Genomic DNA, 27,924 nt, shown 5'->3' on the forward strand with positions numbered 1-27,924 from the left:
TCGTTAAAGGGTCCTCGTGTGAACTCGTTCGGGTGGGTCATTTGAGGGCGCCCATGTGAACTCGTTTGGGCGGGTCGTCTGAGGGTGCCCATGTGAACTCGTTCGGCTGGGTTGTTTGAGGGCGCTCGTGTGAACTCGTTCGGGCGGCTCGTTTGAGGGCGCCCATGTGAACTCGTTCGGGCAGGTCGTTCGAGCAAAGGTGTGCCCGGGTGAATGAGCTCGTATAAAAAAATGCTAAGTTGTGACCCGAGGTTGGCTTTGTGCACGTTCGTGTAGCTCGTTTGCCCAACTCTCCCTTGTCGCTTCATTTCAGTCATTCGGGCGCCCATGCAAAATCGTTCGGGCGGGTCATTTTAGGGCCCGTGTGTGAACTCGTTCGGGCGAGTCGTTCAGGCAAGGGCACGCCCAAGCGAATGAGCCCATATCAAAAAATGCTAAGTTGTGACCCGAGGTTGTCTTTGTGCACGTTCATGCAGCTCATTTGCCCGACTCTCCCTTGTCGGTTCGTTTCAATCGTTCGGGCGACCATGCAAAATCGTTCGGGTGGGTCGTTTGAGGGTGCCCATGTGAACTCATTCGGGCTGGTCGTTCGGGCGAGGGCACGCCCAGGTGAACGAGCCCGTATCAAAAAATGCTAAGTTGTGACCCGAGGTTGGCTTTGTGCACGTTTGTGCAGCTCGCTTGCCCAGCTCTCTCTTGTCGCTTCGTTTCGGTCGTTCGGGTGCCCATGCAAAATCGTCGAGCGGGTCGTTTGAGAGCACCTGTGTGAACTCATTTGGGTGGATCGTTCGCGTGAGGGCGCACCCGAGTGAACGAGCCCGTATCAAAAAATGCTAAGTTGTGACCCGAGAATGGCTTTGTGCACGTTCGTGCAGCATGTTTGGCCGGCTCTCCCTTGTCGCTTCGTTTTGGTCGTTCGGGCGGGTCGTTTGAGGGCGCCCATGTGAACTCGTTCTGGCGGGTCGTTTGAGGGCATCCATGTGAACTCGTTCGGGTGGGTCATTCGGTCGAGGGCGCGCCTGGGCGAACGAGCCCGTATCAAAAAATGCTAAGTTGTGACCCGAGGTTGGATTTGTGCGCATTCGTGCAGATCATTTTCCTGACTCTCCCTTGTCACTTCGTTTCGGTCGTTTGGGCGGGTCGGTTGAGGGCACTCGTGTGAACTCGTTCGAGCAGGTCGTTCGGGTGAGGGCGCACCCGGGTGAACGAGCCTGTATCAAAAATTGCTAAGTTGTGATCCGAGGTTGGCTTTTTGCTCGTTCGTGCAGCTTTTTTGCCCGGCTCTCCCTTGTTGCTTCATTTCGGTCGTTTGGGCGCCCATGCAAAATCGTTCGGACAGGTCGATTGAGGGCACCCGTGTGAACTCGTTCGGGTTGATCGTTCAGGCGAGTGCGCGCCCGGGCGAACTAGCACGTATCAAAAAATGCTAAGTTGTGACCCAAGGTTGGCTTTGTGCTTGTTTGTGTAGCTCATTTGCCCGGCTCTCCCTTGTCGCTTCGTTTTGGTCGTTTGGGTGCCCATGCAAAATCGTTCGGGCGGGTCGTTTGAGGGTGCCCATGTGAACTCGTTCGGGCGGGTCATTCGGTCGAGGGCGCGCCTGAGTGAACAATCCCGTATCAAAAAATGCTAAGTTGTCACTCGAGGTTGGCTTTGTGCACCTTCGTGCAGCTCGTTTGGTCGACTCTCCTTGTCGCTTCGTTTCGGTCATTCGGGCGGGTTGTTTGAGGGTGCCCGTGTGAACTCGTTCGGGTGGGTCGTTCAGGCGAGCGCGTGCCCGGACGAACGAGCACGTATCAAAAAATGCTAAGTTGTGACCCGATGTTGGCTTCATGCTCATTCGTGCAGCTCGTTTGCCTGGCCCTCCCTTGTTGCGTCATTTCGATCGTTCGGGCACCCATGCAAAATCGTTCAGGCGGGTCATTTGAGGGCATCCGTGTGAACTCGTTCGGGCGGGTTGTTCGATCAAGGGAGCGCCTGGGCGAACGAGCCCGTATCAAAAAATGCTAAGTTGTGACACAAGGTTGGCTTTGTGCACGTTCGTGCAACTCGTTTTCTCGACTCTCCCTTGTCGCTTCGTTTCGGTCGTTCTGGCGCCCATGCAAAATCATTCGGGAGGGTCGTTTGAGGGCGCCCGTGTGAACTCGTGCGGGTAGGTCGTTCGGGCGAGGGCGTGCCCAGGCGAATGAGCCCGTATCAAAAGTTCTAAGTTGTGACCTGAGGTTGGATTTTTCCAAATTCGTGCAGCTCGTTTGCGCGGCTCTCCGTTGTCGCTTCGTTTCGGTCGTTTGGGTGCCCATGCAAAATCGTTCAGGCGAGTCGTTTGAGGGTACCTGTGTGAAATCGTTCGGGTGGGTCGTTCGGGTGAGGGTGCGCCTGGCCAAACGAGCTCGTATCAAAAATGCTATGTTATGGCCCGAGGTTGGTTTTGTCCACGTTCGTGCAGCTCATTTTCCCGCCTCTCTGTTGTCGCTTCGTTTCGGTTGTTCAGGCGCCCATGCAAAATCATTCAGGCAGGTCGTTTGAGGGCGCCCGTGTGAAATCATTCGGGTGGGTCGTTCACGCGAGGGCGCGCCCGGGCGAATGAGCCTGTATCAAAAAATGTTAAGTTGTGACCCGAGGTTGGCTTTGTGCACGTTTGTGCAGGTCGTTTTCCCGGCTCTCCCTTGTCACTTTGTTTCAGTCGTTCGGGCACCCATGCAAAATCGTTCGAGCGAGTCATTTGAGGGTGTCCGTGTGAACTCATTTGGGTGAGGGCGCACTGGGGCGAACGAGCCCGTATCAAAAATGCTAAGTTGTGACCCGAGGTTGCCTTTGTGCACGTTCGTGCAGCTTGTTTTCCCAGCTCTCCCTTGTCGCTTCATTTCGGTCGTTCGGGCGGGTCGTTTGAGGGTATCCATGTGAACTCATTCAGCTGGGTCGTTCGGGCGAGTGCTCACCCGGAAGAACAAGCCCGTATCAAAAATGCTAAGTTGTGACCCGAGGTTAGTTTTGTCCACATTCGTGCAGCTCATTTTCCCGGCTCTCCCTTGTCGCTTCATTTCGGTTGTGCGGGCGCCCATCCAAAATCGTTGGGGTGGGTCATTTAGGGCATCCGTGTGCACTCGTTCGGGTGAGGGCGCGCCCGGGCGAACGAGCCCGTATCAAAAATGCTAAGTTGTGACCCATGGTTGGCTTTGTGCACGTTCGTGCAGCTTGTTTGCCCGGCTCTCCCTTGTCTTTACGTTTTGGTAGTGCGGGCGCCCATGCGAATTCCTTCGGGCAGGTCGTTTGAGGGCGTCCGTGTGAACTCGTTTTGGCTGGTCTTTCGGGTGAGGGCGTGGCCGGGCGAATGAGCCCATATCAAAAATGCTAAGTTGTGACCCGAGGTTGGCTTTATGCACGTTCGTGTAGCTCGTTTTCCCTGCTCTCCCTTGTTCCTGGCTTTCCCTTGTCGCTTCGTTTCGGTCGTGTGGGCGCCCATGAAAATTAGTTCGGGCGGGTCATTCGAGGGCATCTTTGTCAACTCGTTCGGGCAGGTCGTTCGGGCGAGGGCACGCACGGGCCACGAGTCCGTATCAAAAATGCTAAGTTGTGACCTGAGGTTGGATTTGTGCACGTTCATGCTGCTCTTTTACCTGGCTCTCCCTTGTCGCTTCGTTTCAATCGTGCGGGCACCCATGCAAAACCCAGATGATACCAGTGACAAGTTTTCTTTCCGTGTGAAAGGTGGGTTGGTAATTGAGTTGTTTTCTTTGTAGGCCATGGGTCATTTGTAGGGCAGCCAATTTTCATCTTCTCTCCATCCCCACTCGGTAGCGCATGAGTGGTAATGTTGGCCATGCTTGTCCTGGGAAGCATATGTGAACAATTCCCCTCTCGCTCTCCAAGTTCTTGGAGCGGTATGGGCTATTGTGGTGTGGCTCCTTGGCTTGTCTTGGTCCCCTCGTGGCCCTCCAAATGATACCAGAAACAGGTTTTATTTCCATGTGAAAGGTGGGTTGGTAATTGAGTTGTGTTTTCGTGTTTGCCTAAACGATGGCCATGGGTCGTTTGTAGGGTGGCCGATTTTCATCTTCTCTCCATCCCCACTTGGTAGCGCATGAGTGGTAGTGTTGGCCATGCTCGTCTAGGGAGGCATATTTTAACAATTCTCCTTCCGCTCTCTAAGTTCTTGGAGCTATATGTGTTGTTGTGGTGTGGCTCCCTGGCTCGTCCTGGTCCCCTCATGCCCCGCCAGATGATATCAGCGACAGGTTTTCTTTCCGTGAGAAAGGTGGGTTTGTAATCGAGTTGTGTTTTTGCGTTTTCTTGAACGATGGCCTTGGGTCGTCTTTGGGGTGGCCGATTTTCATTTTCTCTCCATCCTCACTCGGTAGCGCATGAGCGGTAATGTTGGCCATGCTCGTCCTAGGAGGCATATGTGAAAAATTCCCCTTCTGCTCTCCAAGTTCTTGGAGTTGTATGGGCTGTTGCGGTGTGTCTCCCTGGCTCGTCCTGGTCCCCTCGTGCCCCTCCATATGATACCAGCGACAGGTTTTCTTTCGTGTGAAAGGTGGGTTGGTAATCGAGTTGTGTTTTCGCATTTGCCTGAACGATGGCCTTGGGTCATTTGTAGGGCGGTCGATTTTCATGTTCTCTCCATCCCCACTTGGTAGCGCATGAGAGGTAATGTTGGCCATGCTTGTCTTGGGAGGAATATGTGAACAATTCTCCTTCCGCTCTCCGAGTTTTTGGAGTTGTATGGGATGTTGTGGTGTGGCTCCCTGGCTTGTCCTGATCCCCCTCGTGCTCTATCCAGATGATACCAGCGACATGTTTTCTTTCCATGTGAAAGGTGGGTTGGTAATCGAGTTGTGTTTTCACGTTTGCCTCAACAATGGCCTTGGGTCATTTGTAGGGTGGCCGATTTTCATCTTCTCTCCATCCCCACTCGGTAGCGCATGAGCAGTAATGTTGCCCATGCTCGTCCCGGGAGGCATATGTGGACAATTTCTCTCTAATTTCTTGGAGCTGTAGGGGCTGTTGTGGTTTGGCTCCCTGGCTTGTCTTGGTCCCCTTGTCCCCCTCCAGATGATACCAGCAACAGGTTTTATTTTCGTGTGTAAGGTGGGTTGGTAATCGAGCTGTGTTTTCGCGTTTGCCTGAATGATGGCCTTGGGTCGTTTGTAGGGTGTTCGATTTTCATCATCTCTCCATCCCCACTCAGTAGCACATGAGCGGTAATGTTGTCCATGCCCGTCCCTATTTCCCATCCCAAGGTAAGAATGTTGAAAGTTTTATCAGCGCTCATTTGAGCCTTCGTTGATGCGGTCCCAGATGGAAGTCCCAAAACTCTGTCGTGCCTATGTCGCTATCATGCCCCTCGATTGTTGCGAATAGAGAATTTTGATTGGGCTGGACAGCCATTTATGGCTCCATTGAAATTGGCTCCTCGTAATAATGTTCACCTCCTCCCTATTTGGTGTGGAGGGAATTGCTTTTCGTGTGAACGGTGGGTTGGTAATTGAGTTGGTTTTCGGGTTTGGCTCAAGAATGGCCTTGGGTCGTTTGTAGGGTGTCTGATTTTCATCTTCTCTCCATACCCACTCGGTAGCGCATGAGCGGTAATGCTGGCCATGCTTGTCCCGGGAGGCATATGTGAACAATTCCCCTTCTGCTCCAAGTTTTGCAAGTTGTATGGGTGGTTGTGGTGTGGCTCCTTGTGATTGCTAGCCTCTTCATTGTTCGGTTGTTTATGGTGCCAGTGTCTTGTTCTTGTACTATTTCCATGTTGGCATTGTCGGTTGAGATGCATACATTTAAGAGGGACGTGGAAGGGTTTTGGCTGTAAACCACCTACCCTCCCTCATGCTTTCTTTTTCTGTTGGGCGATGTGAGGTGCTGTTCTCCTTATTGTAAAGTCAAGGGTTGGCATTCCTTTCAAAGTGCACATCGTTCGTGTTTGCGTTGGCTTTGAGGTTTTGATAGATGTGTTGGCCCATATGTTTGATCGAGGGGTCAGATTTTCCCTTGCATCTTGCGTGCATGGCAGGCTTTTGCGGTTGGAAATGTTAAGTCACAACGTTTATGGGCATTTGTTGTTTCAATTGTGTGTATGCACTCCTGGTCCAATGGGGAGGAGGCTTGCTATGTCGATGGTGGGGGCTATCTGGAAGAAGGATTTCAAGGTGGAACGCTTCGACCTCCCTCCTTTGCGTGGAGGTGGCCGTAGGGGAAAAGTATTCATCATCCAGTCGGTAAAGCTGTGGGAAATCTCATAAGTTGCCTGCACATAGGGTGCGGGGGGGTGCGGAGCTATCCGATCCCTCCTCCTGTTTGGATATGTTCTTGTATTGTGTAGCAAGCCTCTTGATTTTCATTTATTTCTTTCCTTTGCCTTCACATCGTGGTTGCCATAGGCGGTCAAGTGATCGAGGTCCACCGTTGCTGCTGTCCAGGTGGACTCCTAGGTGGCCTTGGTGGGTGGCGTGGAGGGTCGAGGGGCACATTTCTAAGAGAGGTTGTGGGCTCGGTTGGTCTTGTATTTTTGTTTCCTTACATTTCCTTTGCATTTAGGTTGTCGCAGGGGATCATGCGATCGAGGTCCATCGTTGCTGCTGTCCGGGTGGACTCCTAGGTGGCCTCTCTGCGGGAAGGGGAGGGTTGGGGGGCACTTGTTGTTTCAATTGTGTATGCGCTCATGGTCCAACTGGGAGGAGGATTGCTACTATAGTCATCGATGGTGGGGGCTATATGGAAGAAGGATTTTGAGTTGGAATGATTCGACCTCCCTCCTTTGCGTGGAGGTGGTCGTAGGGGAAAATTATTCATCGTCCGGTCAGTAAAGCTGTGGAAATCTCCTAGGTTGCTTGTACGAAGGGTGTGTGGGGTGCGGAGCTGCCTGATCCCTCCTCCTATTTGGATATGTGTTCTTGTATTGTGCAGCAACCCTCTTGATTTGCATTTATTTCCTTCCCTTGCCTTCGCATCGTGGTTGCCACAGGCGGTCAAGTGATCGAGGTCCACCGTTGCTGTTGTCGCGGGTGGACTCCTAGCTGGCCATGGTGCGTGGCGTGGAGGGTCAGGGGGCATTTCTAAGAGAGGTTGTGTGCTCGGTTGGTCTTGTTGTTTTGTTTCCTTCCGTTTCCTTTGCATTGAGGCTGCCGCAGGTGGTCATGCAATCGAGGTCCATCGTTGCTGATGTTCGGGTGGACTCCTAGGTGGCCTCTCTGCGGAGAGGGTTGGGGGGCACTTGTTGTTTCAATTGTGTATGCGCTCGTGGTCCAACGGGGAGGAGGCTTGCTACTATAGTCATCGATGGTGGGGGCTATCTAGAAGAAGGATTTCGAGGTGGAATGCTTCGACCTCCTTCCTTTGCGTGGAGGTGGCCGTAGGGGAAAATTATTCATCGTCCGGTTAGTAAAGCTGTGGGAAATCCCCTAGGTTTCCTGTACGTAGGGTGCGTGGGGTGCGGAGCTGCCCGATCCCTCCCCCTATTTGGATATGTGTTCTTGTATTGTGTAGCGACCCTCTTGATTTGCATTTATTTCCTTCCTTTTCCTTCGCATCGTGGTTGCCACAGGCGGTCAAGTGATCAAGGCCCACCGTTGCTGCTGTCACGAGTGGACTCCTAGGTGGCCTCGATGCGTGGCGTGGAGGGTCGGGGGAATTTCTAAGAGAGGTTGTGGGCTTGGTTGGTCTTGTTTTATTTCCTTCTGTTTCCTCTCTGCATTGAGGCTGCCGCAAGCGATCACGCGATCGAGGTCCATTGTTGCTCCTGTTCGGGTGGACTCCTAGGTGGCCCCTGTGCGGGGAGGGGTGGGTTGGGGGGTATTTCTGAGGGAGGTTTCGGGCTCTATTTTTCTTGTATGATTTCCTTCCCTTGCCTTTGTGTCGAGGCTGCCGCAGGCGATCATCCGATCGAGGTCCACTGTTGCTGCTGTTCGGGTGGACTCCTAGGTGGCATCGGTGCGGGCACGGGGAGGTTTGCATGGCCTCTCTATGATAGGATTTGTGTGGTTGGTCGTCCTCTTTTTATTTTCCTTCCTTTTCCTTCGCATCGAGGCTGTCGCAGGCGGTCGATAGATCGAGGTCCATTGTTGTTGTTGTTCGGGTGGATTCCTGGGTGGCCTCGGTGGGGGGCGGGGAGGGTTGTGGCTCATTTATAATATAAAGGTTGCGTGGTTGGTTGTTCTCCATTTATTTCCTTTGCATCAAGGTTGCCGCAAGCGATCGGGTGATCGAGGTCCACCGTTGTTGCAGTCCGGGTGGGCTCCTAGGTGGTCTCCGTGCAGGGCGTGGAGGCCTTTGGAAGCATCATTTCTAAGGGAGTGGGTGAGTGATTGCTCATTTTATTGTTGGTTGGGCCATGGCTGAAAACTCCAGAGTGGCCCTAGTGCATTGTGGCTTGGCAGGTCTGCCCATTTGTTCGCCATGTCCTTGGCATGTTGCGTGTGCTTCCTTCTTGGGATGCAAGAGGTGCAAGGCATAAAAGTTTTACATGATATTTTGACATCTCATTTACTTGATGGGTGTTCAGGTTCGGAAATGCCCTTTGAAGTGGGAGGGTGCTACCTGGTTGATCCTGCCAGTAGTCATATGCTTGTCTCAAAGATTAAGCCATGCATGTCTAAGTATGAACTAATTCAAATTGTGAAACTGCGGATGGCTCATTAAATCAGTTATAGTTTTTTTGATGGTACCATACTACTCGGATAACTGTAGTAATTCTAGAGCTAATATGTGCACCAAGTCCCGACTCTTTGGAAGGGATGCATTTTTTAGATAAAAGGCCAGTGCGGGCTTGCCCGCTTCTCCAGTGAATCATGATAAGTCGACGGATCACACAGCCCTTGTGCTGGCGATGCTTCATTCAAATTTCTGCCCTATCAACTTTCGATGGTAGGATAGAAGCCTACCATGGTGGTGACGAGTGACAGAGAATTAGGGTTTGATTCCAAAGAGGAAGCCTAAGAAACGGCTACCACATCCAAGGAAGGCAGCAGGCGCGCAAATTACCCAATCCTGACATGGGGAGGTAGTGACAATAAATAACAATACTGGGCTCATCAAGTCTAGTAATTGGAATGAGTACAATCTAAATCCCTTAATGAGGATCTATTGGAGGGCAAGTTTGCTGCCAGCAGCCGCGGTAATTCCAGCTCCAATAGTGTATATTTAAGTTGTTGCAGTTAAAAAGCTTGAAGTTGGATCTTGGGTCGTAAGGGTCAGTCTGCCTACTCGGTGTGCACCTGCCCTTCCATCCCTTTTGTCGGCGGCGTTCTCCTCGCCTTAATTGGCTGGGTTGCGGTTCTGGCGCTGTTACTTTGAAAAATTAGAGTGCTCAAGGCAAGCTTATGCTCTGAATACATTAGCATGGAATAACGTGATAGGAGTCTGGTCCTATTGTGTTGGCCTTCAAGACCAGAGTAATGATTAATAGGGACTGTTGGAGAGGTAAATCCCCTCTACGGATAGAGGCGATCCCTACTAGCCCAGCAGGGGTCTAGCAACAATCACACAATGCTGCTACGCATGTTCCTAATTACAATTAAACAAGAGGTAAAGAGCACCTACTTGGATTCCTACGCTGTCGTTTGACGAAGAGATGTTGCCTTCGCTCCTTCGCTTCAGCTGGTCACAATCCTCCACGATCTCCGCGAATAGATACCTGCACACACGAAGAGAAAGCAAACGCAAGCGTGAAATCTAGTAAAAGCAACCATACATCAGTCAGAAAAGATGTAATTCACATTTAACCATTGCATAGACAAATGAGAATGGAACAATAATAGCAGTCATCTATTATTAATCAGAATAGAGAAGAGTACAACCAAATGTTCTGACATCGGTAACCTTCTCAGGAGGGGCCAGTCAGCATGTATCTCAAGCATTCACCTTTGAGGATGATTCTCCCAAGAAAAACAACTCTCTCTCTCACACAAATGGCATAAAACAACCTTCCCTAAGCAATCAATCACTTCCACACCTAGCACACCAAACCTATAGCAGCAATCTGAGCACTACAAGCTCTGTACAATCCAAGCTATTCCAAGCTAAGTCTAACTAGCTGCTCATGGAGATGGTGAGAGTTTATATAGGAGAAGGAGTCTCCTAAAAAGGTGGAAGGATGAGCTTATCTTCAAGGGGAGTTGTTGGAAAGGGTCGAACAGACATGCCATAGAAGGAAGTCGACATTCACAAAGCTAACAACCAAGCCTGGAGTGATCTGGAAGGCTGGTTGTTTGAACAAATTTGCCCAAACTGGATCAGCGCGGATTATAAGGAGACTGCCGCGCTGTCGGCGCGTCTCAATAACTGAGACAGTCATGTCAGCACGGAAGCACACGGCAAAGGCGCGTTGTGGGCCATCGCGGAAAAGTGATGTTCTTCCGCGCTGGCAGCGCACAGAATACATTATAGAGCGCCTGTCATCGCGGTTATTTTAGGAACAGACGCGCTGATGAACAAAACTTTGGAAAAATGGGTTTTTAACCAGTTCAGGGAGCAAGAACTTAGTGATTGTGAAATCTGGGCACAGCAGGGTGACTGACAGGAAGGCAGTGAGAAATTACTGTGTAACAGATGCCCCCTAAAGCATGAAGACCGAGAGAGTGGGAGGGGTGAAATGCTTTACAACACATGCCGAACCGGAACGCCACCAGGAAGGACCGAAAATCTCTGATAATCAAGTACATGCAGTCTCGGTATGGGCACAGCCATCCGAAAGACATGCGAAAACTGGTCTGTGGAATGGACGCAGCCACCCAGCTAAGGAGACCAAAAGACTGATGAGGTATGGTTGCAGCCATCCATGAAGACTCAGGTATGGGCGCAGCCATCCATCAATGAGTCATGTAATGATCATCCACAATTCGCAGCCTGGACCATAACAGACAAGGATCCAGGGTCTTGCGCTCCATCTCGACCCAAACAAAGTACAAGTTCAAGCATGTGAATACATAAGTTGAAGTCGAACACGCGTGAACATCGTCTGAGTACCAGTCAATGATGAAAACTGTTAACAGACCCGAGAGGTACCACCAATAATGACAATGGTCCTCAAGGTACTATAGGTGCAATCCGTGGCGTGTGAATCAATGGGCTGGAGTCGAACACCCACGGAATCATTTGATCGAAGGCCAATGATGCAAGCCTTGCGTCGAACACGAAGAACCTGCCATTGAGGCATGCAGGCTCCAAGGCACCTGAAAGGAGTCTCTAAGTCACTTTCCCGGATAATGAGTTGGAGTCGACGGGAAGGGACCTTGATCGAAGGTGGGCCATAATGTTTCCCACATCATCGACACGAGACAGAGGTATAATAATTTGTGTGAGATAGCGAACAAGGTTGCATTGTGGCAGAAGACAACTTCTCTTGGACATGTGGCGGCACTATAACGGGTTTGGCAGTACTTGACATCAAATGAGCAGAGGATATGGTAATGATGGCAATGAGCAAATGAGAGGCCAAATAGGATATCCCAAACCCATGGAGGCTAGTGAAAACAAGATGAGATGACCCCACCCAGACACGAAACAACAGAGTGCCATGTTCAAGAGCGATGTACTGCCGACACGACTGTAATCATAGTTCCATTTTCCCCACCATTTCTGGCAGGTACCCCGATTATTTTTGGATGACAAGCTTGACGGGGATAGCATATGCTTGATGTGTGTCATTTCGACAATACCCGATGTCATTGAGTGTTTAACGAGCCTGACAAAGGAAAAACTCGGCCTCTTTTCTTGTTTCGAGAGTCTGAAAAGAATGCGGAAAAGGAGACTCCAGGGGGTCCTTTTTCGTACAGTTGTGTCTCTCGAGCCCGAAAAAGTATAAAACTATGCTCGAAAGAACCGCCCGGCCATTACGACCGAGGAGTACTTTTCGTGAATAGTGCCTTCGACCCGAAAAAGTAAAAAAGCGGTCGAAAACACGTCGTTTTAGAGCCGATATCGAGTGCGAAACGACAAACACCCGGCAATCTTTTTAATTTAATGATCGAAAAAAGAGCTTAAAACGACCGCCTTTCATTCCTTTTAACGAGCTGAAAGGAGGCTCGGCTATCTTCTCTTGTTTAACGTCGGAAAAGAGCTTAGAGACGACACATTCGGGGATCATACGAACGGAGGACCGTCACGACCAAGTTGCTTTATCTGAACCTGCACAAGAGCACTACCCGCATAAATCCATTCGATATGTGTAAAAAAACATATTGAAACATGCATTTAACAAATTCAGGGCTAAATTCATGGTTAAAAATGGCAAAAACCCAAAAATATGACAATTCATGAGTTTTTACTATAAATAGGGGGAGTAATAAGTCATTTTTACCATTTTACTATTTTGGGACGTGAAGGACGTGGAGAAGCCAGAAAGTTGACGGAGCGATTTCCAGCCCGTACGGACACCATTTTCCGAACCGCTTCTTCCAGGTAGGTTCTCGTTCCCTTGCCCTGCATTTTAGTTGTTTTTGGTAGGATTTTAACGGTTAAATTTGCCCAATTGGGTGAATTTTTCATGCATGGGTGCGCGCTCGGTCAGCGCGGATATCCCCCACGGGTCCGCGCTGACCGAATTAGAACAAAACGTGGCCAACTTCGGGTCAGCGCGGAAAACCCGTGTTCTTCCGCGCTGACCTCGAAAATTAACAAAGGGCTGCCATGGCCAGCGCGGCTGTTTTTAAAACAGCCGCGCTGGCGCGGAAAAATTACTTTGTTTCAAAATGAACGTGAATTATCCAATGCTAGCGCTTCTAATTGGTTTCTATGGCTTGTGCAGGGCATCATGGCTTTCCAATGGCAGGAAAGAGTTCACGATGTGGAAGATATAGCCGCTTGGGGGGATGTGAATTGCTGCAATGCCATGCGGGCTTGCGGTTTTATGAAATTCTTCCTCACGCCGCGTCTAAGGGCTCAACATGACCTCCTTGAGCTAGTGATCAGAGCATGGAACCCGGTGGACGGGAAATTCACCATCCGTGGTCATGATATTGAGTTCGACCATATGGACATCTTCTTTTTGACCGGGCTGTCACGCCGAGGTGCGAGGCCCATCATAGAGGGGCAGCGACCTAGCGACGGCACTCTAGATGATCTGATGGCGCGGGTATGCCCGGAGGCTGAGAAAGCGTGAAGTGGGAAAGTTTCGATCCCCACGGTGGGAAACATAGTGCTTCGCACCATTCTGTTCATGGTGACCCGGGCAGCAGGTAGTATGGCCAACCATGAGGCTTCAAAGACTCATCTCCTGTTAGCTCTCGATTGCCTTGAGCCTACAGTGTTTGATTGGTGCACGATAGTGACCAATAACATGAAGAGGCAACTGAGCAACTGCCGTCGCGGGGAGACGAAGCAGTTTGGTTACGGGTCGATCCTGATCCCGCTCATTCTAGAGCGAGTGCCTGCTATGCGGTTACAGGTGATGGCCGTGGATGCTCCCAGGGATCCTCAGGAGACGAGGGCCTCACGGTGGGCTCGTATCATGCCACGCGGAGGTGGCGGCCGGCCACATAGCTGGGGAGCATTTTTCAGAGACTGGCTGGATCAGCAGGAGATTTTTGTGCAGGATTGGCCATATGCGGGCATGGATTTCCGCAATGACCCTGATCTGGCACTGCCCCTAGGTGAACAGTGGGATGATGCAGGTATGATACTTTGGCTTTTGAATTTTTTAATGTTTTTGGATTTTTTATGTACATGTCTTAACAAATGTCATGGTATGCAGATGTGGGGCCTACTAGACCGATTGGCCTAGCTGCCACGGCACGGAGGGAAGGACAGGGAGCTGGGGCCTTGGCTTTAGCCCCTCCAGGGGTTGACACGTCAGAGACTGTGGCTCGCAACCTTGAGGGGTTGCTGGAGGGGGTGCCCGACTACCAGGGGGTCGAGGAGGTCCCCATAGAGCATCAGATCCATACAGTGGGGGTGCAACCCAGGGTGCACCGCCTTCTGAGGCGGGTGGCACGAGCAGCTACGTATTACAGAGAGCATCATCCGGCTCCTTAGTTGTCTAGGTTTTATTTCCACTGTCATTTTGAGACATATGACTCAGATGTATTGAGATTTTGGACATGCACATCTTATTTTTGAGCGCCTTAGTGCGCCACACGATATATATATACATACCAGCTTTTTGGATGAGTCATTGTTACATGTGATGATGTATTGTTTATGTTATGCGTTTATTCAATACAATTGTGATCTTATGTATGAATTTGCACGACACATGACCCATGGATTTTATATTTTAATGCAAGCTTAAAAGCACATACATGCAAACTATGCTTGAAATGATTTAATTACATATGCTTATGGTCTTACTATGTTATCTATGCTTTCCTGTATACTGCTTATCTGTTACGCAAATGTCTATCTAACACATGATTTGCCAATGCATCGGTCAACGTATTTAATCGTCTCGGAATGTGTTGATAAGTAATGTAATCGAAATTCCATTCCAACAATCTTACACGTAGGTACAACCTTAAAATGCGCTGGTCTCTAACGGAATATTGCCCGTTGAGTTGATGGACAACCAGCTGGGAGTCCAGGTTCACCACTAGTTCTCGGATGCCGAGATCAATTGCTTCGGCCAGTAATTCGATTACAGCGCTGTACTCGGCAACGTTGTTAGTGGTACGACCTAGGCAGACACCCTGAAGGTCTAGCAACTCTCCGTGAGGATCGTAGATCACCCACGCTGCCGAAGACAAATTACAAGTGCTACGGTAGGCACCATCAGCGAAACCAACATAAGGTGCACTAGACATCTGCACAGGAAAAAGAGAGCATAATAAGGGGCAGGACATGCCTTTATACTAAAGCAAAACGAAACTCATGCATGAAAAACACAAAACACACGTATATACAAAGTGAATGTGTGAAGCTATGCATAGTATTTCTTCAGATACAGCCCGTTGCGGGGCTTGTCAAGAGGATTTCCTTCATAGTCAATCAACTCATATGCGCCCTTTTGTAAAACTCTTTTCATGATGTAGGGGCCTAACCACATGGATTCGAGTTTTCCTGCCCCCAGCTTATCCTTAGCTTGATCGTAGAGCAGTACTAAGTCTCCCTCAACAAAGGAACGAGGATGAATGTTCTGGTCGAAATGAGCCTTGACTCTTTTCTTCTGTGCTTCGATAGCCAGAGAAGCCAAACGACGAGTCTCGTCTAACCGTTCTAGGTAAAGAAGTCGTTCCTCCACCGGAGTGGTGTTGGGAAGCAACTCGACAGCTAATTTCAATGAAGGAATCTCGCATTCGACGGGAAGGGTAGCCTCCAGTCCATAGACCAGTTGAAATGGGGTGAAATCGGTGGCATCCTTCACAGAAGTCCGGTAGGCCCACAAGGCTGGGAAAAGCATAAGATGCCAGTTTGACTTGTGTGTATTGACGGTGCGTTGAAGCATGGTGATCAAAACTTTGTTCACGGCTTCGACTTGACCGTTCGATTGAGGATAGTACGGTGACGAACTATCTTGGCGCAAGCCTAGCTAGGTCGTTAATTCCGTCATCATATGATTTCGGAAATGCTTTCCGTGATCTGTAACAATAGCCTGAGGGACTCCGAAACGAGTGATAATATGATTGAATACAAACTGCACCGCTGTATGACCGTCTTCGTTTAATGTAGGCATCGCTTCGGCCCACTTGGTGAAATAATCCACAGCAACGATAATGTACCCATGCCCCGGGCCGAACGAGGGTTACAGGACGTATAATCGATGCCCCATTTTGCAAATGGACCTACGGTTACGACAGGGTGCAGTGGTGCAAAAGGTGCACGCATCTTCCGGTGGTAAACTTGGCATTCGTGACATGCATGTACAGCAAGGATGCAATCCTTGAAGATAGAAGGCCAGAAATAGCCAGCGCGGAGGATCTTCTGAGCGGTAGCATATCCGGACATATGGCCGCCACAAGCGCCGGAGTGGCAGTCATTCAAGACTCGCTCAGCCTCCTCAAGGGTTAAGCATCAGCGAAGAACAGAATCGACGCCGAGGCGGTACAGGGTATCTCCCAAAATGCGGTATGGTTGAGCTTGGTGACGGATTCGTCGTCGAGCATCTTTCGATGTGTTGGGACGAAACGAAGACGTTTGTAAATATACGATAATGTCCCCGTACCACGGGTCGAGAGTGCTGATGAGAAATAGCGTTTCATCCGGAATATGTTCCTCTGAACGAGATGGTGTCGACTGAGATGGTAAGGAGCAGAGCAGTTCGGCGAAGACCAGTGATTTCTTAGACTTGGCCGCAGTGAATTCCAAGTCAAACTCTTGGAGGATTACGATCCACTTCGAGTATTTGCCCCCCAGCAACTGACGTGACAAAATATAGGTCATGGGGTTGCAATCAGAGATCACGGTCGTCGTGCGCAACAGGATGTAATGACGGAAACGTTGGACGGCACAGACAGCTGCCAATGGCAACTTCTCGACGTATGCATAGCGAGTTTCCGTATCCAGAAGGTTGCGGCTAAGGTAATATACAACATGCTCGGTGCCATCATCGTCGTCTTGCACTAAAACCATGCCGATGGTGGTATCGGCGGCGGCCAAATAAAGGGTGTAGTCACGGTGGTAATTTGGAGGTCTTAAGGGCGAAGCTGAGACCAGGAGGTCTTTAAGACGCTCAAAAGATTGCTGAGCGATAGCGTCCCAGCGAAAGGGCGTGTCTCGCTTCAATAATCGCGTGAATCCCTTAGCCACCTCGGCATAATTTGGGATGAATCGTCTGAGAAAATTGGCTTTCCCCTGCAAGCTCTGTAACTGCTGTAGAGAGGCAGGGGGAGGAAGATTCAAAATGGCCTCGACCTTAAGGGGATCCAGACAGATACCTTCCCGGGAGACGATAAACCCGAGCAGTCGGCCAGATTCTATGCAGAAGACACACTTATGCGGATTGAGTCGGATACGGTAGTGTCGACAGCAGAGAAAGATTTCGCGTAAATGAGATGGATGGTCTTGGCGTTTAGCTGAATGAGCCGGTAGGTCATCCAAGTAAGGTTGTATGATGTGTCGGATATCATGGAAAGCATACGACATCGCACGCTGGAAAGTGGCGCCGGCATTTTTGAGACCGAAAGGTAGCTTCTTGTAAGCGAAGGTGCCCCAAGGACAAATGAAAGCAGTCTTGTGCTGGTCTGCGGGGGCTATGTTGATCTGGTTGTAACCAGAGAAGCCGTCCATAAATGAATACATTTCGCTTCCTGCGCAATCGTCGATAAGCTGATCAATAAAAGGCGTAGGAAAGTTATCTTTTGGACAGGCGCGATTGATGTCGCGATAGTCAACATAAACCCGAATGGTACCCTGTTTTTTGTTCACAGGGACTATATTAGATACCCATTCCGTGAGAGGAATGGCATAGATGAAACTAGCTCGAAGGAGTTTTTCAACTTCGGCCTTGATGGCTGCAGCCTTTCGAGGGTGCACTGGGCGTAAACGCTGACGGACAGGCTTAGCGCCAGGATAAGTAGGGATTTCGTGCTCCACGATACTGGGGTCAATGCCGGGCATTTCCTCGTAAGACCATGCGAAAACGTCACGAAATTCACGAAATAAATCGGTGTAAAGTTGAATTTCCTCAGGAGTGCATGTGACTCCAATATAAATATTTTCGACAACCCCTGTTTTGACAGAGATGTCGATGGCTAGAGTTTGCGTAATGTTACCCATGTTTCCTTCTGAAGACACTTGATACAACTGAACAGGCGTTTGGAGAGGGATAGATGGGACACATGAAGCAAACCGCTCGAGACATGTGGCCATTTCCGAATGAGGAGGGAGGAACGAAGAGCGATGGTGGTAATCTGACCAAGGAAGCTCCTCGGGAGACATAGTCTCAATGATAGCCTCATCGGAGGGAAATGATTCCTTCAGGGGATCCGAAGTGGCCTCTCCTCCCAACCAAGGGAAGTGGTCATATGAATCGGGAATGCCGCTTGGAAAAGCAGGTTCAGGAGGTGGAGCCGATGCAGCGACTATCTCGATGTAGTTGAGCTCGGCGGGACTCAACGGCATCATCTCGCCCCAAGAGTCTTCCTGATTCAAGGGAGGGAGAACCCATGGATCGGAACGTACTGTGATCATGTTAATGGAGGCGAGATTTGGAGGTGGGAGGGGAAAGACTCCCATCAGGGAGGGATCTTTAAATAATCTAGCACCCACACTCACTAGCGATTTGGAGGTATGCTCTACGAATGGCACATTCCCTTCAGAAGAGGAAGCAAAAAAGGACAGGTGGTCCACCGTGACGATTTTCCCTTGATGGGGGAAGCGAATGACACGGAATAAGGAGGAAGCCACGGCATGCATGGCATATGTCCAACTTCATCCAAGGAGGAGGTTGTAAGCGAGATTAGCGTCAACGACTTCCACCTCGACCTCTACCGTTTTCCCTTCTAAAGAGATAGGCAATCATGAGAGGATACCATATGGGCGAGATTCTCTTCCATCGAAAGCCTCTAGGGTGGTAGGAGACTGGCTCAGAGAAGGAGAACCAATAGCCTTCCAACAAGCAACTGACATGATGCAGGTTGAGGCACCTTCATCGATGATTGTACGATGGATCGTTTTGCCATTGATGAGAACCTGTATAAGGAAGGCCACCTGGTGAGGTAATCTCTGCGTGAAACCCTCGAGATCAAAAGAGATTAAATCCGAATCCGTCGGGTCTATGCCACCAATCGCTGATAGCAGGGACTTCCTCTGGGAGGGGCAACTCTGGAGGACTTCTAATGTGGACATAGCAGACGGAGCATGAGTTAAGTCCTCAACAATGCTATAATGCTGGGCAGCACGAGCATTGGGGTTATAAGATGACTTCCTGAGTACACCTTTGGGAGGGGGTCGGGGGATCGTCTCAGTGCTGGGCCGTTCAATGTGAAGGGGACCAGAACTGGACGGAGGAGCGCTGGAGGGAACCTCCGGCTCTTTCCCGGCTGAAGATGGATAATCTTTCGCTCGAGTCGTGACATGGATGGGGATGGTTCCAGCCATGAACACTTGAGAACCGAACGAGGAAGAGGATTGAGAGGGATCTGCCACCTGATGCGTCTGCTGGGATGGGAAAGGCTCTTTAAGCACGGCAGGGGACCCTGGAGCACCTTTCAAAAGCTGACTAACCTCAGACCGCCTGGGGCAATCCTTGGTGTAGTGATCCTCCTTGCAAATGAGACAAGGATACTTGGGCTTCCGTTTGGCTCCTTCCTCAGAGGGAGGTTTAGGAGGGTTCTGCTTGGGCTGTCCGGATTTTTCTTTGGCCTTTCCTTTCTTTTTGCCTTTCGAGGATTTGTCTGCCGTGGTGGACTGAACGGCATTTACCTCGGAGGTATTCCCAGGAATAGATTGGCTCTGAGAAGCATTCTCATTAGAGGCATTTTGTTTCTGCTTCCCAGAGTTCGCGGTCGATTTCTTAGATGATGAATTTACGGAACCGATGACTCCATCAAGAGAAGGCTTTGGTGGAGCTTTGGGTTGTCCGGGCCTTGGGGCATCTGGAAAATACTCATACAAAGTACCTGACTGAGAGTACACTAAGTCCAGGTATTGAGCTCGCGCGATTGCTTGCTCCTCAGTTACGCACGCCCCCATTGCGATATCCTTGGCAATTTTAGGGACAAAGGACGTGGTAAACCAGTCGGTCAGGAGTTGATCAGGAATCCAAAATTTAATCAAGCGACGACGCCTTCTCCATTCATGTATATGATCGGAGATGTGCGTTGCTGTATCCTGTTTTAGAGACGTGAGCAGATGGGTCCCAGTCTCGTACCGAATGGGTAACTGAAAATGAGTTAAAAAGGCCATAGCCAACGAGTTAAAATCTGAAAACATGCCGCGATTGAGTTCGATGTACCATTTAGCAGCAGAACCGGTGAGAGTCCTCTGGAAGAGGCGAAGTCGGATAGAATCATCAAGCCATGAATTAGATGAGCACCAAAGGTGATAAGTCATTACATGAGCCTGAGGATCCTCTCCGGCTTTGCCGTCGAACTTTGGACAGTCACCTGGTATTTTGGTTGGAACCGGTGGCCAATATGGGTTATGCAAAATAGGGTCGTTTGTTAACTTGGACACATCGGGTAGTTCCAACGTTGCCAAAAATGGTAGCTGCGGGTTGAAGGACATTTGTGGCTGCGGATTCGAGGCGACATTAGGGTTCCACCCAGATTGGGGTTGCCCCCACGAACTTTGTCCGGACGGGCCCGGCCCGAAAGGACCTGGCGCGTAGGAATTTTGTCCCGATGGACCTGGTCCATAGGGAGTTTGTCCGTAGGAGTTTTGTCCGTATGGATTTTGGCCATATGCGGACGGCTGTCCCTGTGTCTGCCCCCCAGTTCCCCATGTATTAGCAGCTTGCCCAACAGGTTGACCATATTGATAATTTTGATAGGGAGTGACCTGTGGTTGCTGATAGTTTTGATAAGGAGCATACTGATTTTGCCCCTGGGGCTGCTGGTAGCCAGATGACTGCTGGGTCCCATACGGAGCCTGATAGGCAGGCTGCGTTTGGTAGGAGGGTTGATAACCTGTTTGAGTTTGAGGCCCAGAGTAATGTCCTTGAACCGGCTGGGGTTGAGCCATATGTCCCGAAGGTTGACTTGGTCGGATTCGAGATGGACCTGGTTGGCCAGCAGGGTAGCCCTGCTGGGCACCAGGTTGTCCATGTGCCACCAAGGGTTGTCTTTGCGGAACGGATGGTCGAATTGGCTGGATAGCTGGTTGACGACGAGGTTGGCCAGCTTGACCAGGTTGACGATGAGGGTGGACAACGGGTTGGTTTGGCTGTATAGACGGTTGGCCCGTTTTCCCCCCAGTATGACCAGATTGAGAAGAGGGCTGGGCTTGCTGTACGGCAGGCTGCCCTCCTTGGTGTATGGGCTGAGCAGAGGGTTGGCCTTGCTGTATAGCAGGTTGCCCCCCTTGCCCAGAAGGATGAGTGATTTGAGGGGTAGGTTGGCCCTGTTGAACATAGGGTTGTCCACCCTGCCCAGGGAATTGACCAGACTGGGCGGTAGGTTGGCCCTGTTGAACATAGGGTTGTCCACCCTGCCCAAGAGGATACCCTTGCTGGACCACTGGTTGATTTGGAGGATTGTAAACTGAGCCAGTTTGTCCGGAGGGGTACCCTTGCTGGAAACCGAGCTGGCCTTGTTGAAAAGACGGTTGCTCTGGTTGTCCAGTAGGTTGATTTTGATATGGATATGGCGGACCTCCAATGCCCATGGGTTGTTCCTGGTAAGGTTGACCTTGTGGGCCCCCAGATTGTCCTGGGTCAGGCGGGCCATATAGTGGTTGCCCCTGAGGGGTTTGCACGTAGAATGGCTGGCCTGAATTGGGTGGTCCTATGGGCTGCCTGGGAGGATCCCGGTTCCCTTTGAACATATGAGTAGCGTGATCGTACGTGACATTCAAGGGTTCCTCGTTTTCTTTGAAAGGGCGATGAGGGAGGCCTGAGATGCTCTCAAGGAACTCACCGTTTTCATCATAGAAAAAGAAGGGACCTTCGTAATCCGGGTCCGTTATGGGTTCCCCAAAAGCATCATACGGTCCTGATCCTGGAATTCCACCAACAAAGGAACCAGCTTGAGGGTTTTCAGACGAGGAAACCGGTACAGCACTGACGACCGGAGTCGAACGTGCTACACAGACAGTAGGTTGAGTGGGAACTGAGGTGACGGGCGTGTTAAGCCCTATCGTAAGGGGTGTACTAAGGGGCTGCGAAACAAAAGGCCCGGTGGAGGCAACAAGATTAGGATCCCATATAGTTGTAGAAGTCGTTCTAGCGGCATACCTATCCCTCACTGATTGATATCGTGGAGGGAGGGGAGAGGAAGCCGGGATCGGGGTCTCGATGTCTGTGACCACGGGTGTCTCACCGATGCTGGAAGCTGTCTCATCCATGTGGGAAGAAGACATTGGAGACGACATACCGAGAGGGGTACGAGGGGTACGGGGGGTATAATCGGGCTCCCAGATGGGATTCCAATCCTCTATGTAATCTTCGTCGCCTGGGGCACGTACGTTGATAGGCTGGATATTCGGAACGATGGGAAGAGTACCGCTTACAACTGGTACCTCTAGGGCAACAGAGGATGGAGAACCTTGATCACTTAGACCGGGACTTGATGGGTCAGCCAGGATGACCAGACCCCTTAGAAAACCTAAAGGAAACTAACGATAAAACCCTACTCAAAACTATCGCACACAAGATCTAAAATAGGTGATGTTATCGTGGCCAAATTAATTTTAAAACACAAGAACCAAACTTGACCTTTTCATGTTTCAGGAGTCGAGAAAAGGATGAAAAGATGACTCCAGTCTCCTTCGAATGTTTAATGAGCACGAAGTGACAAGACGCTCACAGGCACCTTTTCGTTTAGGGAGTCCGAAAAGGATCAAAAGTGACTACTCTGGAATTCTAGGTAGAGGGTGTGCCAAACTTTTCGCAAAACCACAGAATACTTTTTAGGGTACGGGTGGTCAATCTTCATGAATGTTGTGTTCACTGCATTGTGAATCGTAGGGCGGCCGACTCGGCTTCCTAAGGATAAAGGATAAGAGCCTAGTGGGGTCTCCCTATATACGCGACGGTACGTGGGAGCGCAGTCCGTGTTAGACCACTATCGAGTCACAGAAGGAGGAATCACCCAACCTAATGTGAAACAACAGTGACTATGTTTAAAGACGCCGGAACACGTCTCTAACCTAGACCTCTAGATCTTTGCATTTAGTTCCAATGCGTTTTTAGATTCATTTGGTTCATTTTACAGTTGATCTTGAGTTTAAGTTTCGATTTCAAGCTCTATCGTATGTTCGCTCACAATTACCTAGATGCAATCTATATGCCAAAGAATTTCATTTTGTTCGATGAATTCTAGCTATGAGAGGGCAAGGGATTTTAATCAAACAAAACGAGTACAAGCAAACAAGCAACTTAATGCAGCTAAAGCGAGGAAAGGAAATTTTTCTTTTGAAGATGCAAACCAACAAAATGTTCTTTTTCCTTTTCGATTTTTAAGGCGAAGTTACTAGTTTGATTTCTTTTCAATGACACAAAGCACCTAAATGAATTTGGAGGAATCGGAACACCAAGTAAACTACTTAATGAAAGCACACAAAGTTACCAAAACACTCAACCAAAACTTCCAAATCAAAGGAAAACAAAATTCCGCACGAGCTATGTGATCTAAGCTCTTGCAAAACAAGCAAGGACTGCAAGCAAGGAGGAAGCGACAAGAAACCACTCGGAAACACAAACCAAAACACTCCAACAATCACTGAACGAGTGCGAAAACAAATCTGAAATCAACTGGTCAAACAAGCAGGCAAGATTCCTACGGCAGGCTTGACACACACACGGCCTCTAGATGTCCTAGGGCTAGAGTGCGAAATCAATAGAGAAAAGCGAACACCCGAAGGACGAGAGCCACAACCAGTCGATTAGAGACTCAATCCAATCCGGTAATTGCAAGAGTAATGATGGAAACACGAACCAAGCAGCGAAAGCAAAAGGGAAGGTATTTGCAAACTTATAAAAAAAAACTGAGCAAAAACGAAACTTTATGGAACCAAGCTCCGTAATCAAGCAGTTCAGAGTTCAGACAGTGAAAAACAAGTCATCAGACAGGTGGAGAGAAGAAGGGAAAGTCACAGCAAGAGGTTCAGGAGGCCAATTTGGTCAAAAATGAATTTTACAGGCTCAGCGCGGGTAGCCTTCAGCAACTCGGCGCTGACAAGGGGAGGCCTGTAGCAACTTTGCGACGTCAGCGCGGAAGAACAGGGATAAAGCGCGCTGTCTCAGAAAAACGAGGTCAGCGCCGAAATAAAACACACAGACGCGATGACAGAAACCACAAAGAAGCGGAGGCGCGATGCCAGCGCGGAAGGACACGAACAAAGCGCGCTGCCCTTGAAAACAAGGTCAGCGCGACTGTTAGACTTACAGGCGCGATGGAAAGAAAACCAAAGAACAGGGTCGCGATGTCAGCGCGACTGTTCGGAATTAAAACGCGCTGAGAGAAAAAAACAAGGAAAGCCAAAATAAAAACTTCCCAAACCAAGGGCAGGAGCTTTTTAACAATAAAGCTTCTTCCCAGAAACACCCAGAAAGTTCATAAGCAACAGAGACAATCCCAAAAACTCGAAAAGAGGTCAATCAAAGCCAAACACAAAAGTGGACTTAAGAGACAAAAAGGCTGATCCCCAGTGGAGTCGCCAAATTGTTGGAGAGGTAAATCCCCTCTACGGATAGAGGCGATCCCTACTAGCCCAACAGGGGTCTAGCAACAATCACACAATGCTGCTACACATGTTCCTAATTACAATTAAACAAGAGGTAAAGAGCACCTACTTGGATTCCTGCGCTGTCGTTTGACGAAGAGATGTTGCCTTCGCTCCTTCGCTTCAGCTGGTCACAATCCTCCGCGATCTCCGCGAATAGATACCTGCACACACGAAGAGAAAGCAAACGCAAGCGTGAAATCTAGTAAAAGCAACCATACATCAGTCAGAAAAGATGTAATTCACATTTAACCATTGCATAGACAAATGAGAATGGAACAATAATAGCAGTCATCTATTATTAATCAGAATAGAGAAGAGTACAACCAAATGTTCTGACGTCGGTAACCTTCTCAGGAGGGGCCAGTCAGCATGTATCTCAAGCATTCACCTTTGAGGATGATTCTCCCAAGACAAACAACTCTCTCTCTCACACAAATGGCACAAAACAACCTTCCCTAAGCAATCAATCACTTCCACACCTAGCACACCAAACCTATAGCAGCAATCTGAGCACTACAAGCTCTGTACAATCCAAGCTATTCCAAGCTAAGTCTAACTAGCTGCTCATGGAGATGGTGAGAGTTTATATAGGAGAAGGAGTCTCCTAAAAAGGTGGAAGGATGAGCTTATCTTCAAGGGGAGTTGTTGGAAAGGGTCGAACAGACATGCCATAGAAGGTAGTCGACATTCACAAAGCTAACAACCAAGCCTGGAGTGATCTAGAAGGCTGGTTGTTTGAACAAATTCGCCCAAACTGGATCAGTGCGGATTATAAGGAGACTGCCGCACTGTCGGCGCGTCTCAATAACTGAGACAGTCATATCAGCGCGGAAGCACACGGCAAAGGCGCGCTGTGGGCCATCGCGGAAAAGTGATGTTCTTCCGCGCTGGCAGCGCACAGAATACATTATAGAGCGCCTGTCATCGCGGTTATTTTAGGAACAGACGCGCTGATGAACAAAACTTTGGAAAAATGGGTTTTTAACCAGTTCAGGGAGCAAGAACTTAGTGATTGTGAAATCTGGGCACAGCAGGGTGACTGACAGGAAGGCAGTGAGAAATTACTGTGTAACAGGGACTGTTTGGGGCATTCGTATTTCATGTCAGAGGTGAAATTCTTGGATTTATGAAATATGGACCATTGCGAAAGCATTTTCCAGGGATGTTTTCATTAATCAAGAATGAAAGTTGGGGGCTTGATGACGATCAGATACCGTCCTAGTCTCAACCATAAACGATGCCAACCAGGGATCGACGAATGTTGCTCTAAGGACTCCGCCAACACCTTCTGAGAAATCAGAGTGTTTGGGTTCCAGGGGGAGTATGGTTGCAAGGATGAAACTTAAAGGAATTGAAGGAAGGGCACCACCAGGAGTGGAGCCTGCAGCTTAATTTGACTCAACACGGGGAAACTTACCAGGTCTAGATATAGTAAGGATTGACAGATTGAGAGCTCTTTTTTGATTCTATGGGTGGTGGTGCATGGCCATTCTTAGTTGGTGGAGCGATTTGTCTAGTTAATTCTGATAACGAACGAGACCTCAGCCTGCTAACTAGCTACGTGGAGGTTCCCCTTCGCGGCTAGCTTCTTAGAGGGACTATGGCCATTTAGGCCATGGAAGTTTGAGGCAATAACAGGTCTGTGATGCCCTTAGATGTTCTGGGTCGCATGCGCACTACACTGATGCAGCCAACAAAGTTTTATTCCTAGTTCAAGAGGATCTGGAAATCTTCTCAAATTGCATCGTGATGGGGATAGACCATTGCAATTTTTGGTCTTCAACGAGGAATTCCTAGTAAGCACGTGTCATCAACTCATGTTGAATACGTCCCTACCCTTTGTACACACCGCCCGTCACTCCTACCGATTGAATGATCCGGTGAAGTGTTTGGATTGCGTCGACGATGGTGGTTCGCTGCCATCGATGTCGTGAGAAGTTCATTGAGCCTTATCATTTTTTAGAGGAAGGAGAAGTCATAGCAAAGTTACCGTAGGTGAACCTGCGATAGGATCATTGATAGCAGGGGTTTTCTTTTTTGGTTCAGGTTGGTTGGGTTTCGATTGCAATGTGGGACTTTGTGGTGCATCTCTAGGGGAGCGGGTTTGGTGTTTGGTGGAAACATTGTTGGTTGCTTGTCTTAAGGTAATGCTTGTTTTTTCGTGTGTACTTGCAAGCCATGCTTGTTCTTGTCCCACCCATCCTTTTTTTTTCTTCCCCCCAATGTGTTTCTGCAGGGGGTCCGGAAGCTTGTTTCTTGGGAGCCCTTCCGACGATCTGTTCAGCCAGGCATGGTTGCTGCAGAGTTGAGGTGCTCGGTAAATATGATGGATAAATTCGGACTCATTCATAGTGGCGGTGCTCGGTCTATTGTTGGTTGGAAGGCACGGGCCAAGGGTGTGGGCTTCCATAGTTGGTTCTCTTGAAAAGGCGGCGGTGGTTGATGTGTTGCTTGGGTGAGCTTTTTCGCTGGTGGTTGGGTCGAGGGAGTGGTTGCGCGCGCGCATGGTAGTTCAAACCTTTTGTGAGGGGAGATTGTCGGGGTGCGGTCAGTATGGGATGGATGAAGAGCGGTTCAACCCGTTGGGCTGGCCACCCTAGTCCCTCCCAACTGTTCCTCGACATGCCCTCGTGGAAGGGTTGGGTGTTGAGGTAATGAAAAATCCATCCCTCGGTCTGAGCTCCATCGAGATCGCAATTTTCATTGCCGACCGGCATGAGGGTGGCAATCTTATCTCGTGCCTCTACCGTCGAGGGAATTCCTCGTCCTCTCATGACCCACTCCCCTTCTGAGGGAAAAAGAAGTAGCGGGTTGTGTCTTTGTTCCTCCCTTTGGATTGTGGGTTTTTTGTGGGACTTGCGTCATTTCTTTGTTTCGTGGTGTGCGCTTTGCGAACATCCCTCTCTCTAGTGGCCTTGCACCATCAATGTATTTGTGGCCCGTGTCTTTCTCCAGCATTGAGTGTCGACCCGTGACAACTCCTCTTTGGAGTTTGATTCTTTGACCCCCGTTGACTCTCTTGCTGGAAAGGTTGTTGGGTGTTTTGTACACGGAGGGGTGCAATGGTGGGGTGGGTTTGTGTTATTGGCAGCAGTCTAATTATCGTTTGAAGCCTTGTGCGGCTGGGTTAGGGGGCTGTTTGCCTCTTAGTGACGTGCTCCAGACATTTGTCTCATCGTGGCCCTTGTCTTTTCTATTGGTCAATTTTAGGTTGTGATTTATTTGCTTGGTTGTTTGCTATGTTGTAAAGCTGGAAAGGGTGTTGTGTTGAATGCATGTGGGAGGGTGTGAAGAGGTGGGACGCTTTTTTGATTGGGTGCCTTGTTTGATTTCTTTTTGGTTAGCGGACATCTACTTGGGGTGCTGTTGAGCTTCTCTCTTTTCTCAGGATCTTTGTTTCTTTGGTGTTGTTTTCTTCCCTTCTTCCTTTTGCCCCTAGCTTTACGGAGGATAGGTGGGATTGTTGTGGATTGGTGTTTGGGAAGGATGAAAAGCAGTGCGAGTTCCCAGGGTGGCCACCCTAGTCCTTCTCGATCGCCATCCCTTGCAGTTCTCCCCTTTTTTTCCGAAGCCGCGGGTTTTGGGAAGCTTCTTCTCTGTTTGAGCCTCCCCTAGTGAGCCGGTAGCCACGTTTGATATCTCTTCCTTTCTTGTTGTTTTCTTCCCTTCTTTCTT

At 49.6% G+C, this 27,924-nt stretch overlaps 2 pseudogenes; both read left to right on the plus strand.

The window, feature by feature from the left end:
• Positions 1-8,532: 8,532 nt before the first annotated feature.
• Positions 8,533-9,466, plus strand: LOC149195239 (18S ribosomal RNA; annotated as a pseudogene; the record flags this gene model as incomplete).
• Positions 9,467-24,950: 15,484 nt separating this feature from the next.
• On the plus strand, positions 24,951-26,267 carry LOC149195240 (18S ribosomal RNA; annotated as a pseudogene).
• Positions 26,268-27,924: the final 1,657 nt, after the last annotated feature.

The sequence above is a fragment of the Pinus tabuliformis genome, chromosome 2_2 (assembly GCF_031772625.1).
Source record: "Pinus tabuliformis cultivar Carrire ecotype Pingquan chromosome 2_2, CPIR1, whole genome shotgun sequence".
NCBI classification, from domain to species: domain Eukaryota; kingdom Viridiplantae; phylum Streptophyta; class Pinopsida; order Pinales; family Pinaceae; genus Pinus; species Pinus tabuliformis.